This window comes from Sparus aurata, chromosome 21, assembly GCF_900880675.1.
Source record: "Sparus aurata chromosome 21, fSpaAur1.1, whole genome shotgun sequence".
Lineage (NCBI taxonomy): Eukaryota > Metazoa > Chordata > Actinopteri > Spariformes > Sparidae > Sparus > Sparus aurata.
Genome location: NC_044207.1, coordinates 15,804,369 through 15,818,094, shown reverse-complemented (window position 1 = coordinate 15,818,094; position 13,726 = coordinate 15,804,369). Strand labels below are relative to the sequence as shown.

Here is a 13,726-nt window from a genome sequence, read left to right as displayed (position 1 = left end):
TCACTCCTCCCATCTGCTTCCAACCTGCTGGAGGGACCAGACAAAAGCGCCTTGCCAAGAGATGGAGTCAGTGAAATGTTTGAAAATCCATTGCCTCGCAACTCATCAGTAATGAAGTGTTTGAAACGGTGCGGGCTGGAGAGGAGGGGAGGAGTGAGACGGTTTCAGGCTCTGTGACAAATCATCGGCAGGTTCCTAATGGCTGAACGAGTCATACAACACTTAGGCCTGGTGATTAATAAACTCCAGTCTGAGGCTCGGAGACTTAATCAGCGTCTTCTAAAAAGACGTTCAGACTTCATATTTCACTCTAGATGGTGACGGTGAAGGAATCACATCTGGGTTCTCTGGTCGGCGGACAGTGTTAGGTTGCTAAAGTAAACCCAGAGACGTCTCGCAGTAGAAAAAAAATTTATCCACTAGAGTTAAAACGCTGTTGGTACGTGTCTTTATACCAAACTGTCAGGGACCAGAGGAAACAGTCCAGTGTGTGCAGTACGCAGACTACATGGTTCAGCATGTTCTCGTGCCCAACTTATCAAATATGGCAGCTTGGTCAGTTGTTTCACTTTCAGAATAAAGCTTGCTGACAAACGGTTCACATTTAGTGACGCATCATGACTTTTTAACTGTTAATAAGGTAACAAATGGTTGCGGTTAGGTTTAAGCACAAAAATACTTATTTCCTAACCTTAAAGGAGAACTTCGGTCGATTTAAACATGCAGCTTCATTGCTCAAGCTACCCTTGACTTGCCAGTACCGAAGACGCAAACACATTTGGTCAAACCATTACAGAGCTCCGTGAATGCAGATTTAGCATTGAATGCTAACAGCATGGGGTCAGAACTTTACACTGGGTTTTAAGCGTCTTAACATGCTCCACATCTCACACCAAAAGTTATGCAACATCAGCAGACACCTTAGCACACAGCACTGTAGCGTGTATGACTCAAAATGAATAATAAAGTAGTTAAAACAGTGTGTTTGTGCAAGGAGCTACTTACCTGTTTGTTGACATCCATGTCTTCCGGTAGCTAGACCAAACTAGTCAATCCGTCGAGCATGCACTTACTCCCTCACTGGCGGAGACGGAAACGTATTCCAGCATTTTCGTGTTTATGTTCATAATGTACATGTCCATGTTACAGCCTGTCATGAGCCATGAGCCTTACAATAGCCTGTTAAGCCTGTTAAGTGCACACTCGGTGGATATGCTAGTTTGGTCTAGCTACCGGAACACACGGATGTCAACAAACAGGTAAGTAGCTGCTTGCACAAACACACTGTTTTAACTACTTTTTTATTCATTGTGAGTCATACACGCTACAGTGCTGTGTTGTAAGGTGTCTGCTGATGTTGCATACCTTTTGGTGTGAGATGTGGAGCATGTTAAGACGCTTAAAACACAGTGTAAAGTTCTGACCCCATGCTGTTAGCGTTCAATGCTAAGTCTCCGTTCACGGAGCTCTGTAATGGCTGGACCAAATGTTTTCGCGTCTTCGGTACTGGCAAGTCAAGGGTAGCTTGAGCAATGAAGCTGCATGTTTAAATTGACCGAAGTTCTCCTTTAACCTAGATTTTTCTGTTTCTGCTTTGTTAGGTTGAGGAAAAGATCTTATTTGGGGCTAAAACAACTACATTCAATCTCGTAACTCATGTAACGTAATTGCCCTAAATTGTGTCATTTACGTATGTTTACTTACATTACCTAATTTTAAAAACAATTCACTCTTGACTCTTTGGTCACAAACACGAACTTCAAAGGGCAAATCCAGCATATGACTCATCCAACCACCCCAACCGCCCCCAATCACAGACTTTTCTCACCCCTGCGCTGTATAAACTGGATTAGCTGTGACCGCCAGGAGAACAAAAAACAATGTTCTGTGAAGGTTACTGCATTTTGTCAGTCATTTAAAATTGGTCACGTGTCCAAATACATCCCTCACTTGGTACCGTGGTCCACCATTTGGTGTTGCATGTTGTACCGCATGTGAATGTAAAACATATCAAACATGCTAACACACGTGAGAGGGCAGATAAAAAGGAACTTCTCATGACTTCTGCATTATACACACCTTGTCACAGAGACATCTTAATTTCCAAGGAAAGCAAATGTAAGGGGTTTACCAAAAGCTTGATAGTAAACTCAACCTAAAGTCTACATTCCGTTCAACATTGACACCATTTTCTAAAAGGGCATATTTGATATAACTTTATATTTAAACCACAAAATAGGACTTGTGCAGAAAATAGCGTGACCTGTTGTGTATCTGGAGCAAGGACATTTTGACATGTGGACAAGAGGGTCGAACTACCAACCTTACGATCAGCAGACAACCGACTTCTTCCCAAGCCACAGTCGAGCCCTCCTTTGCTAATTAATCACGATGGTTCAATATTGAAAAGAAAGTAATTAATGAGGGGTCAAGCAGTATCTCTTGTCCAAATAGGCAACCATGTTTGTAGTTAATGAATGTAAGTCAATAATAATGCACCGTGACTCAACTCACGGGGTTAGCTAATCATGCTAAAGCGGGATATACCGACCAATTTTATTACAATCTGGCAACCCAAATGTTTTTACTGTTGACTGTTGTTTATCTATAAAGCACAATTTACCAGTTTTAAAGTCATTACTAAAAAACTTTATTCAGTTTGACTTGAAGTGGTCCCTCTAAATGTTTTTGTACTTATGGGCAGATGAAAACCACCATCAGACAACAAGTCATAAAACCTGTGAAACAAGCTCAAAAATGAGGCCTATATTTTATGTCCTACACACACACACGCACGCACGCACGCACACACACACACACACACACACACACACACAACTCTGCTTCTGCTTCACATTCAGTGTTCACTGCAGCAGCACGTGCCCCACAGTAATGCATAAAGGAATGATGATTGTCTTTTCATTTTACCAAGCCCCTTGATGTTATGCAAAGAAGATGGAGTGAAGAGGAAAAAATCTGGTTAGTTGGATACCATGGAATCTATTTCTTAAACCCAGAATAGCGAGATCTGTCAGGCTTTAAGTCCTAATGTAGTGCAGCTGATCCCCCCAGCTTTCACAGCCTCATTCCAGCTTTCAATCATCAGATTATAACAGTTTCTTAATGGGACACAGACTCCACATTCCCTGAGTCTGTAAAGGCCTACAGGCATCCCAAATCATATTGTTCACATTCAGCTTGAAACAATCCGAAGATGACAAAAAGTCTGTGACACACACACGTACACATACACACACACACACACACTGTTCTCATCAAGCTATGGCCAGGAGGAGAGTGAGGCGATGATCTGCACATTGTGCTCACAGCTCCAGTAAAGACTATGAGCCTTAAGGAGCGCACCAGAGATTTGGAAGGATGTTTTTTTCTGATATTTGGTTTGATATTTACTCTGAGAAACCAAGATTAGATTCCACCCACCATGTAATTATAAATCGGTTTAACCATTAGACAAATTGTCGGTGTATCTTGGTTTTTATTGAAAAAAATTCAGTATTTGTGTTTCTCGACACACAGTGGACAGGTGATAAAGTCTTGGTAGTAGCATTGCTGAGACGGAAAAAATTTCAATAAACTCACCTTTGATTTGACCGGTGAAGTCGCTTAGTAGCTTTGGCTATTGCGCAAGTACTGTGCATGTGTACCCACTCTTTAACCACTTTTACACTAAAATGGGTGTGTATGTGTGGGTTTATTAAACACAGGTAAACCTGCTATAAATTAGCATTTGACTTTTTCACACTGCCAGAAGATAAGTTTGCATTTCTCTTGTGTGTCACGTTTGCAATCACGAAAACACACTTAAGTAAAGTTGCTAAGGAGTGAGACACCTTGCTTCTTTTTCATCCCTGCTGACAGTTGCACATGCTCGGTATCGATCAGGCAGCTGACGAAATAAAACTCACCAAAAAAGTTTGTTTTAAGACACTCACCTCAAGTTTTGTCAAAATACATCCTCAATTCACTGAATAATATTCTGGCTTTACACTCTCTCTTTCTCCTCTTCTGCTGCACTCCTGCCTGCCTGCCATGTCTTCTCGTCCCTGAAGTTATAGTCTTGGTTGGAGCCACTGTAAATCACCTCCATACTGTATTTTCTGTCTTCAAACTGTTCTCCGTTGGTCTCAGAGGCTGTGTTCGCTACTAGTCTCGCTGATTAGTAGGCGGCAGAACCAGGGTGAGCTAGGCCCCGTTGCCCACTGTGACCTGGGGGTACTAGCTCCACAGTTAACTGAGCTAATTAGTTCATGGCAGCTAGCTACAGCCAAAGATAGCTAGCAAGGTGAATTGAGCAGCAGTTTTCAGACAGCTACCTTAGAATTCTGACCATATCTGAAAGATACAGATGTGAAGGATTGTTTGTTCCTCATCTAGACATATGAAGTGAACCACACAGCATACTGGTGTTACCATCAGAACAGATACAGTGTAACTACGGCTACTCTTGCCTTTAAATGTGTTGGGAACGTGCTACTTAAACCGTTGGATTGGTGCGATGTGCACACAGAGTATTTATTTTTTTGAAAATGGTTGAAAGTTTTATGCAAGAATGATTTTTCCAGAAGAAGGACTATATGCTATAAGCTTCGTCCCTTCTCTGCGCCAAAGAAAAAAGCTCAGTCTTAGCTCCTAATCATCTGTTGGGCAAACACGAGGGGCTCCACGGTGACCTAAGAGCGCAGCATTTAAAGATGTTTTCTGGGTCACTGAAGCAGAACTCAACACTCGCGCACACACACACACACACACACATACACACACACACACACACACACCTGAGGGTAAAAGCAAGGAGTAGCAGAGATTGAGTATCACCCCAAAACTATAAGATTTCCACAAACATGGCCTTCATACACAAACACACACACACAGAGGGAAAACTGAGAAAGGTTTGCGGAGCTTTATGGGGTTGAATTACACACACATGCACCCAAAACTGCAAACAGGCATGCGTGCACATCCGCAGTGACTTATTGGAGAGTCAGACACTGCTGAGTGGTTGCATTGTTGATGACAAGCGTCCGTGAAGGAAGGGCAGGCTTCCTGTCTGTGATCTTGTTGTCGTGGAGACAGCAGGGCCCAGTCAAATAGATTAGCCTGGACGCTTTGATCTTTAAGAGGGAAACCAAAGAGGATCCTTAAATTGGCATCGCTTTTCCACATAAAACAAACCACTGGCATAGTTTGAGAGTTTTTCTGTCAACGACTTTTCGTCTGACTCAACACTCGCTGAAAAAATCTGCATTTTAAAACTCTTAGACTGGCATCTTGTTAGTTTGGGAGCACAACGATTGGTCTGAGCCAAAGAACCACTCTTTATAGGGACATGATCGTTACATGGCGAGATGGAGCAGAAAACAAGAACTGTGGTTACACTCTAAATGATAACATGAATTTATTTGTCATTCACTGCTGAATATGGCATCCATGTGGCACGTTTGAATATGAAATATCAATCAAAACAGAGCATATGGTGAAAGTAGTGCAGAATCATTAAGACACAGGAACTTGTGGTTGTCATCGTTAAACAACCACCATTACTGATGGAAGTTGAGTCACATTCGCCGACTTACTTCCTCACTCGCTAACTCTCTCCTGAAAGTTAAAGCGACACGCGACCAAATTAAATAAACCAGTACTTTGAACAAAATTACAGATTTTTCCCAGTTTGAACGTTGTTGGAAGTACACAACTCAACCGAACTATACAACAAATCCATTAAAGACACATAAAGTTTGTTCCACCATACAGTTTTTAGGCACATTTTAACAGGCACAGAAAAAAAGCGTGTATAAAACTAGAAGTTTGTGAATTTCACTTAAACAGACAAGTTAGACTATTAGAAAAAAAAAAACGTGATGATGACGAGCGAAAAGGAGCCTAGATGTGTGACTATAAAAATGTCGAATTGTATGTTTTGTTTTCGTTGATGACGTTTTTCACACAACTGTGGGTCTAGTCTGTCAAAATATGAAAAAATACATCCCTGACTGAAAGTGTAATAATACAATAAAGGCGAACAGAATAAAATTAGTTGAGCAGGAAGCCTAAAAAATTATTTTTAAAAAGTGTAGGAGTGTCGGGAGTGTATGTAACTGCATAGTCACGGGTTCAATTCCCAACAGAGGGGCCTTGTTATATACGTCATTTCCTTTCACCATCCCCATAAGTGCTGATAATAACATGTGATTATAACACACAAACATCGATCAAAGGAGAAAAATGTATACTTAGATTTAAAACTGCAATAACATTTAATCTCTTGTGTAATTTTGTTATGTCTTCTTAAATATACTGGCACAAATTTAGCTTTTTTTAACCCAGAGATTGCGCAACAAAGCCGCTTCATTACGGCCTCAGTGAACGTTTGGCTAGCATGCCAGAGCTCTGCAAGCCAAACAGGCGTGTAAAATGACACGTCACACTACAGCAGCGGCATCTAGTGTGACATTTATCTTTAATAGTGTTCTAAACACTGGCACAAGATTGCAACAATGATAATTTACCGCCCCTGTTTTATGGCGGACGTTGCTGTTCTACTTCTTTGACTTGGCTGCTAACTGCTGCTAGCTGCTTTTTAAACCCCCAGTTTTGGTTTGCTCACACTACATGTCATCAAAACGTCACTCCTTTTACACAGACATCGACTGAGTGCTGTTGTTCGGAGGTTGCACAATAATGGCCCCTTCTTTCCGTCTCAGGTCCTTTTGTACAGCACTGCGAGGTGGACTAAAGGCACAGCAGTCCTGTCTTGAACAAGCTGTGTAAAAGGGGCTGATGTCAACATGCACTGATTCAAAATTGTACATATTGTATCTAAAAAATGTGTGTTTCTTGGTCTCTTAAAAACACACTTCATCACAACATCCTGACTGGGGACATTGGTTGCGTGTCTCTTTCTTTCTATGTCTCCAGCTTGTCTCTATGTGATGTCATGTGGTCTTTCTACCAGTTGTAAATTTCCAAGTTGTCAATACGCCTCTGCAGCGATGTCAACGTAACAAACTCTGCTGTGTTTATTGCAATTGGCGATTAAAGTCATTGTGATCCTGCAGCTCATTCAAAACCTTCTGAAATTCCACCGGCGGTGAGCTCAAACACTTGTCACTCACCGAGCTGCTGCTCTCTGTATTTGTCTTCATCTTTAATAAACAAAATCAACTCTTAGTCCTTTCTGTTTATTCTCTGCCGGGTTCAATTGCCCTCCAATCAAAACAGCTGGATCGTTTCATTGTATTTAGCATCCAGCATCCGTTACCCTGCCATTTGTATGGCCCTGCTCTGGTTTACTGCATAAACAGTTATTTGACATATAAGATAAACACTTCATGTCATGGCTGCCTCACAGAGAGACGGACAGCAAAACAGAGAGAGGAAGCAGATGAAGAAAGTAGAGAAAGATGGTGGAAAGACTGACTTTATTTCTGCTGCAATCCTTCCTTCCTCTCCCAGCAGACAGAGATGAGAGAGCGTTTTTTTTTTTTTTAAGAGGTCAGATTAATCTCACTGTCTGTGGTTTTCATCGCTTTTCAAGTCCTCTCAGCTACATTAACGTCCCTGGTGACCGGCGACCAGAGGGAAATTCTTAATGCTCGCATATATGTTTGTTGTGGTCAAAGCCGAAAGACGGAGCTGCGTAGGCTTCCCGCCAAACTCTACAGTGTCACTGGAGGGTCATAAATCAAAACTATTATGAGGTTTGTGTAATGGTACAGTACGAGCGGTTATGGAGATTCGATTCAGCTTGTGTTCTGTCATCCTGCTGATGCTGGGGTGGTTGTTGGTGGCCTGGTGGTCAGACAGATTGTCCTTCAAAACACAGGATCAGGGTACAAACCTGCTGTGTCAGCAAATAGTCAGCCTGCTGAAGTGTCCTGAAAGGAAAAGTCAACCTGGAAAAACATTTATTTAAACGACCGTGGGAGACATACAGTAGAGAAAGTAGAGCTATTTTCTTTTTATGGTAAGTGCCCAAAAACTAAGATAACAGGAAACAATCGAGTTTAAAATTAGATGAAGGCTCATTCTTAAAGGTCCTGACACCGGAAGAGTAGTGAAACCTGCAAGCCACATTCTGATAGTATCCAACTGTAAAAGTCCCACCCGCCTCCCTTCAAGCATCCGTCCAAGGGCACTCCTTCAAAACACAAGAACCACCCCAGCTCTCACTGGACAGCTAAGAGATGTTTTAGCAGCAAATCAACATCATTAATATATTATGACAAAACAACAGTGTTGACGTAATGTAAAAGACTTCTCTGTATTGTGTTGCAAAGATATCTACTTAAGTTTGCATGCTAACCAACTAGCCCCCTCCTTTCTCATAACACCACTTTGTACCGGCGATTTCCCCTGTAGTTTCAGCTGGCAGATATATGCTATATGAAATACTCTTACTTCTATTTTCCAGACAGTTATCAGAAAAATACATTTGTCCACTTTCTGAATTCAAAGTGGACAAATGTCCACTTTGCCTCATGGCTTTTCACATCCCCTCAGACAAACTCTTGAGCCGGCACTGGCTCCACAACTAACTGGACCATGAGCTAACAGTAGCTAGCTACAGTCAAGGATAGCTAGCCGAGAGTGCCCATTGTGTCAACAAACATAGTATTAGTAGATATTTTAGCTTCAGTTTTTCTTCTATTCTTTTGCAGCTAGCTTGCTAAAAGATTTAGCAACATAACCACCTCCTGGGGAAGAGTGTGTGCATGCAGGCAGGTAGTCTTTCAGGTCATTTCATACAGGCTGAAAAAAACAATTGGATGGGCTTGTAAGAGGTGTGAGACAGCCACCGATACTTATACTTATACAGGGATACTGTTTTTATTTTGATTTATTGATTCCTGTTAAGAGATTGTCTACAAATATAACAAAAACATGCTTTTACCAACCTTAGCTTTCAACACGTACATATAATCTTTAGGGTTAATCTCCCATTTAAAAATTAATCAGATAATACGTAACAAGACCAGTTCCTCCATGGACCATATATAGTCTCAATATATAACACAAGTCTGTCTGTACAGAATAGCAACAACAAACAACAAAACCTGCTTTTTTTTCTGATCCGCTTCAGGACCAGAATAACTCTTGCCGTCTTGCTTCCACTGCCATCATCACTCCCTCCACCTACACAGCAAAACCCACAGCTGGAAGGAAACAAGTTCAGGCATGTTCTTTGGGTGTTGTCTCAAGTCATTCTGGGAAATGTAGGAAATTGAAGAAGAAGAAGAACTAGAGGCAGGTCAATCAAAACACTTACTTACGAATAAACCTTAACGTAAGGTGAAAATGTCAGTGTGAATGGCAGCGTAAAAATGTCATGGTCTCGTGATTCTGAGCTGGATTTTCATCAGGATCTGGATTTAATCCTCGTCATTAAATCCCGATCCAGGATATTAAATAGAACAGTTTTCCTCAATAAAAATTCTTCTGTCTGTCTGTCTGTCAGAATCTGACTCATGACTTACATAAATCTAACACACATGTTTTTGTGGTGAGAGATACTATCAGATTTTATTTTTGTCACATCTTACTTCTATTGTAAAATTGAAAAAAACATTTTTTTTCAAGTAAAAACGTCAGGGTCACCAAATTTGTCAGGCGTGTTCGTTTGTTTGAGAGGTGAAAGTAGACAGACTAATAGAGAAGACAGACTACAACGTACTGTTAACTATTTAATAAGAAGAATTGTATAATTAAGCAAAAGCGAAAAGCTTGATCAAGGACTTTCTCTGTTTGAAAAATCGCAGGCAGCAGAGCCCTAAGCAGTACCGCTGTTAACTGCAACCAATCGCCCAGAAAAAGATTCAGAATTTCAGCATGTAATGCATTATATATTGCTGTTACAATGTATGTGTTGAATTGTCATTGGTCAATCATATAGATAGTATGAATACTATTATTGGACAATCAAGTAAATAAAGTGAGGAGAATCCGTGGTTTAGACTTTAGCCCTCCCATTGGTGGTGCACAAACTGGTCCCAGTTTCTTGGCACACGAACCCTGATTCCTGGAGACGTCACCCTGTTGAAGAAAACAAAATGTCCCTGGCCTCATCTGTCTGTCCTCCATATCTGCCTTTGTTTATGGCGCCTTCACTGTCGCATACGCACAAGGGATTTGGGAGGTGATATCGCTGGCCTTCGAGGCCTCTTCATGTGTGAAGGGATAAGTGAAAGGTGAATGTGTTCTCTCTCATACCCTGGCTTTGCTTTCCATGTATTAGCCCCTCATAAAAGAGACTAATGCTTCTGACCATTTCATTTGTCAACAGGATATGTGCAACTCTTTCAATAATGTGAGATAATAGGAAAAGATGGAAAAAGACAATCTATATGTGTTGTGCAATATTATAGCATCTAAGTGTGGCAGACGTCATAATATAATGAGCAATAAAAGATGTGTGTGTAGGTTCATGAGCAGTGTGTTTGTTAAGGGGAGTCACATAAGCAGCGTGAGGACCCTGCTGGTGCATGGCAGTGTAGTATTTAGTAGGCAGGGGTCATAGGGGTCATAGGGGGACATACTAAGTGGTCGGTGGGGCATAAATGGGCATAATGAAAATGTATAAATCCTAACAATACCTACAAAACGGCTTCTTTGCCACTGTTGCGCTATATGCTGGACTTGGTGTATACCCCCTTATCGATCAAGGTGGTTCGGGTGACATTTCAGAGCCAGTGCCTGCTCTGTAACCATTTCTTTACGTTACACTAATGAAAGAACGGGCTCTCGGCAAGAAAAACTGGTTCCAGAACGCCACCCACGCTTTGCTAGTCTACAACAAAGAACCGCTTACATCAGGGGCTGGGGGCGGGGTTATCGTAACTTGGGACCAGCGCTTATTACCACCAAATCCAGAGGTAGTGTTACATGCCCTGACTTCACAGGAGACTAAACTTCGAAAATTGCTACAGTGGGCAGAGGACTGGTCATGTTTGGACGTCAGTGTAGGCATGCATAGAGTCAATGTAAGTTTCCAGGCAATGCTGGGAAATTGAAGACCTATGCAGCGACTGAATGATGTGACTCTATGGTGGCGATCATACCCGCAGAAAAGCAACCTGTTCTTAAAGGGTTTGCAGGGTTTGCAGGGTTTGCACTAATTCCGAAGCAGCAATAGCAACCAGCCCAGAAACAGCACTCGGCTCACTTTGGTCGGGATAGATTAAACAGAGCATCGACAGCATCGATTTTGACTTCATGCAAACTTTCTTTGTCAATTCACGTTCATCTCTGCTGCTTTCTGTTGACAGTCACCCCACCAAGACACCCCCCTCTGTCTGTCCCAATGCAGAACACTTTACAGTAAACTCGGCTGGCACGAGGACAGCCCCCCCGTAGCCCTGCACCCATCTTCTCTCCCTCTTTTTTAAATTTTTTTATTTATATATATGCCTCTGCGCACCACAAGCCAGTCCAAAGAGCATCTGGTTCCTCTTGGGCCTGCGGTCACAACACTGAGAGAGTGCCACATCAAAGCTCCCTCCATCCAGCCCGCAGAGAAGAGGGGAGAGCAAAGAGGGAGGAAGAAGAAGAGAGAAAATCTGGGACAAATTCTGTTTCACACACACACCGCAAATCTGTCTTTGCTCATGGAAAAATTGCAGCGCACATCTGTGGTGTTGCGTTGAGAATCCATCAATCTCCGTGCCCTGACCGCTTCAGTCGCGCAGATAGTCTGACTTTGGCTCCCACGCTCATCTTTTTACTGCTTCGGAGGCTTTGGCAAAGACGTTTTTTTTTTTTTTTTTTAATGCTCTAAAGTTTGTTGTCAGTTGCTGTTCTATTAGCGTTGCATCAGTTTTTCATACAGTCGTGTCAATGAAACTGCGATGGCCTGACTTAGCCTCCACCTCTGTCTTCTGTGTGTGCTCTCTGAACAAACAAATCTGCACCGTGAAAGAGATTACTGGGATCAAAAATACCCCTAATGCCCTTCCTGTCTTCAGGCTAGGGCACGTACACACACAAACGCTCTCTCTCTCTCTCTCTCTCTCTCTCTCTCTCTCTCTCTCTCTCTCTCTCTCTCTCTCTCTCACTCACTCACTCACTCACTCACTCACTCACTCACTCACTCACTCACTCACACACACACACACACACACACACACACACACACACACACACACAGAATGCAGATCAAATGTTGAGGGGTGTGATGGTGCGTTTTGAAATGTGACCCTGTAGCAATTTCCCCATCACTCAAAGGCTCCAAAAACACAAACATGAGCGTACCTGCCGCTTCCTGCTGCTCTTTGTGTTCGACAGCTGAAGACTTAAAAGAACAGCTCTCTCCCTGCACAGACACGTTTTGACAACTGATGTGAACAGTAATGAATTACCGTTAAATTGCATTTTGTCTCTGCTGTAAAGCATCTAAATTAGTAACAGATGAAAGTATTGTGAAAGCCAGGAGGGTGGAGAGCTGCAGTGCTGCAAGGCAAGAACACCTCTTCACTTACCAACATAGATGAGCTTTTTAACCCCTGAAGAGCCCTTTTTTGTTCAAAGTCCCAAAAATGACATCATAATACAGCAGTCATGGAATGTATTAAATGAATACTACTTAAGTACAAATTTAACGTATCTGTACTGGACTGAAACAAGTTCTTGGTAAATATAATGTACCTTTTGTGATTATCATCTCAATAAAACGACAACATGCATGTACTTGTCTTTGGGTAGTTTATGGATTCTTGTTTATAATCAGCTTGTTATGTAAACAGTTCTCTTACTCTTGTGATTAGAAACATTGATCTAAAACTTATTAATTCTTTAATATTTTATAAGGCAACTTCTGATCACACAGCACCACCTGATTAACACTTTCCTTTAATATCTCAACAGCCTCAGACAGTAGTAGTAGTTTCAGTGAGTTTGGGTTTGGAGATTGTGAAGCTTTTTGCTTTCAAACAACGTACGGTTTATCCAGGCTCAGAGGATATTTTGGATACTCAGCATAATCAAATGAATAGCAGTTTAACATATTTTTGGTCTTAGAAGAGAACACGATGTCTTTAAAATGTATTAACCAAGTGTGTAAATCTAACTCATGTTCAGTGTTGCAACAGCCATCCTTTAACACGTTTAGTCTCTTTCCACCTTAAGTGAGTTCCTCCCAGAATGCCTTTCGACAATCTCCAGAGAAGAGCCCTGATTTGAACCTGAAAAAGTCTAATAACCAGAAACATAGCAACACAACATGATGAAAAGCGAAAGTATGTCTTGCAGCTGCAGTGCTGTGGTGTGAAATAAATATGCCGGCCACACAACTGGCCACAAACTGTTGACCTCATCACTCAGAAAATCCAGCGAAGGGTCACAATCGCTCCTGCTCGGGGCAATAGCGAGAAAAACTGTGAGTGCAGAGGTCAGATCCACCTGTCAGTCCACAGAGGGAGGAACCTCACAATCAAACGGATCCAAAATCCCATAAACACAAACAGAGTAGAAACATTCACTCAGAACATATAAAGTAGAAACAGCCATGAGCTGGTTATTACAAATGTTTTACATAAAAGTAGATGCCTTAAAAAACCAGGACATCATTCTAGGTTCAGCACACCACTGTATCTTCTGCTGTATTATTGTTCAGACTGTCACATAGTTAACCTTTTAACAAAAGACGCTAACTGCTGTTTCCAAGGTCACGATTTACATTTCAGTCTCAGTAAAAAAGGACGAGCAGCCCTTAAAG

At 41.8% G+C, this 13,726-nt stretch overlaps 1 protein-coding gene across 1 annotated transcript in view; it reads left to right on the top strand.

Annotated features, from left to right (window-relative positions):
- LOC115572534 (protein APCDD1) overlaps positions 1–13,726 on the top strand; it is a 53,121-nt gene that overhangs the window by 4,734 nt on the left and 34,661 nt on the right. The window lies entirely within an intron of this gene.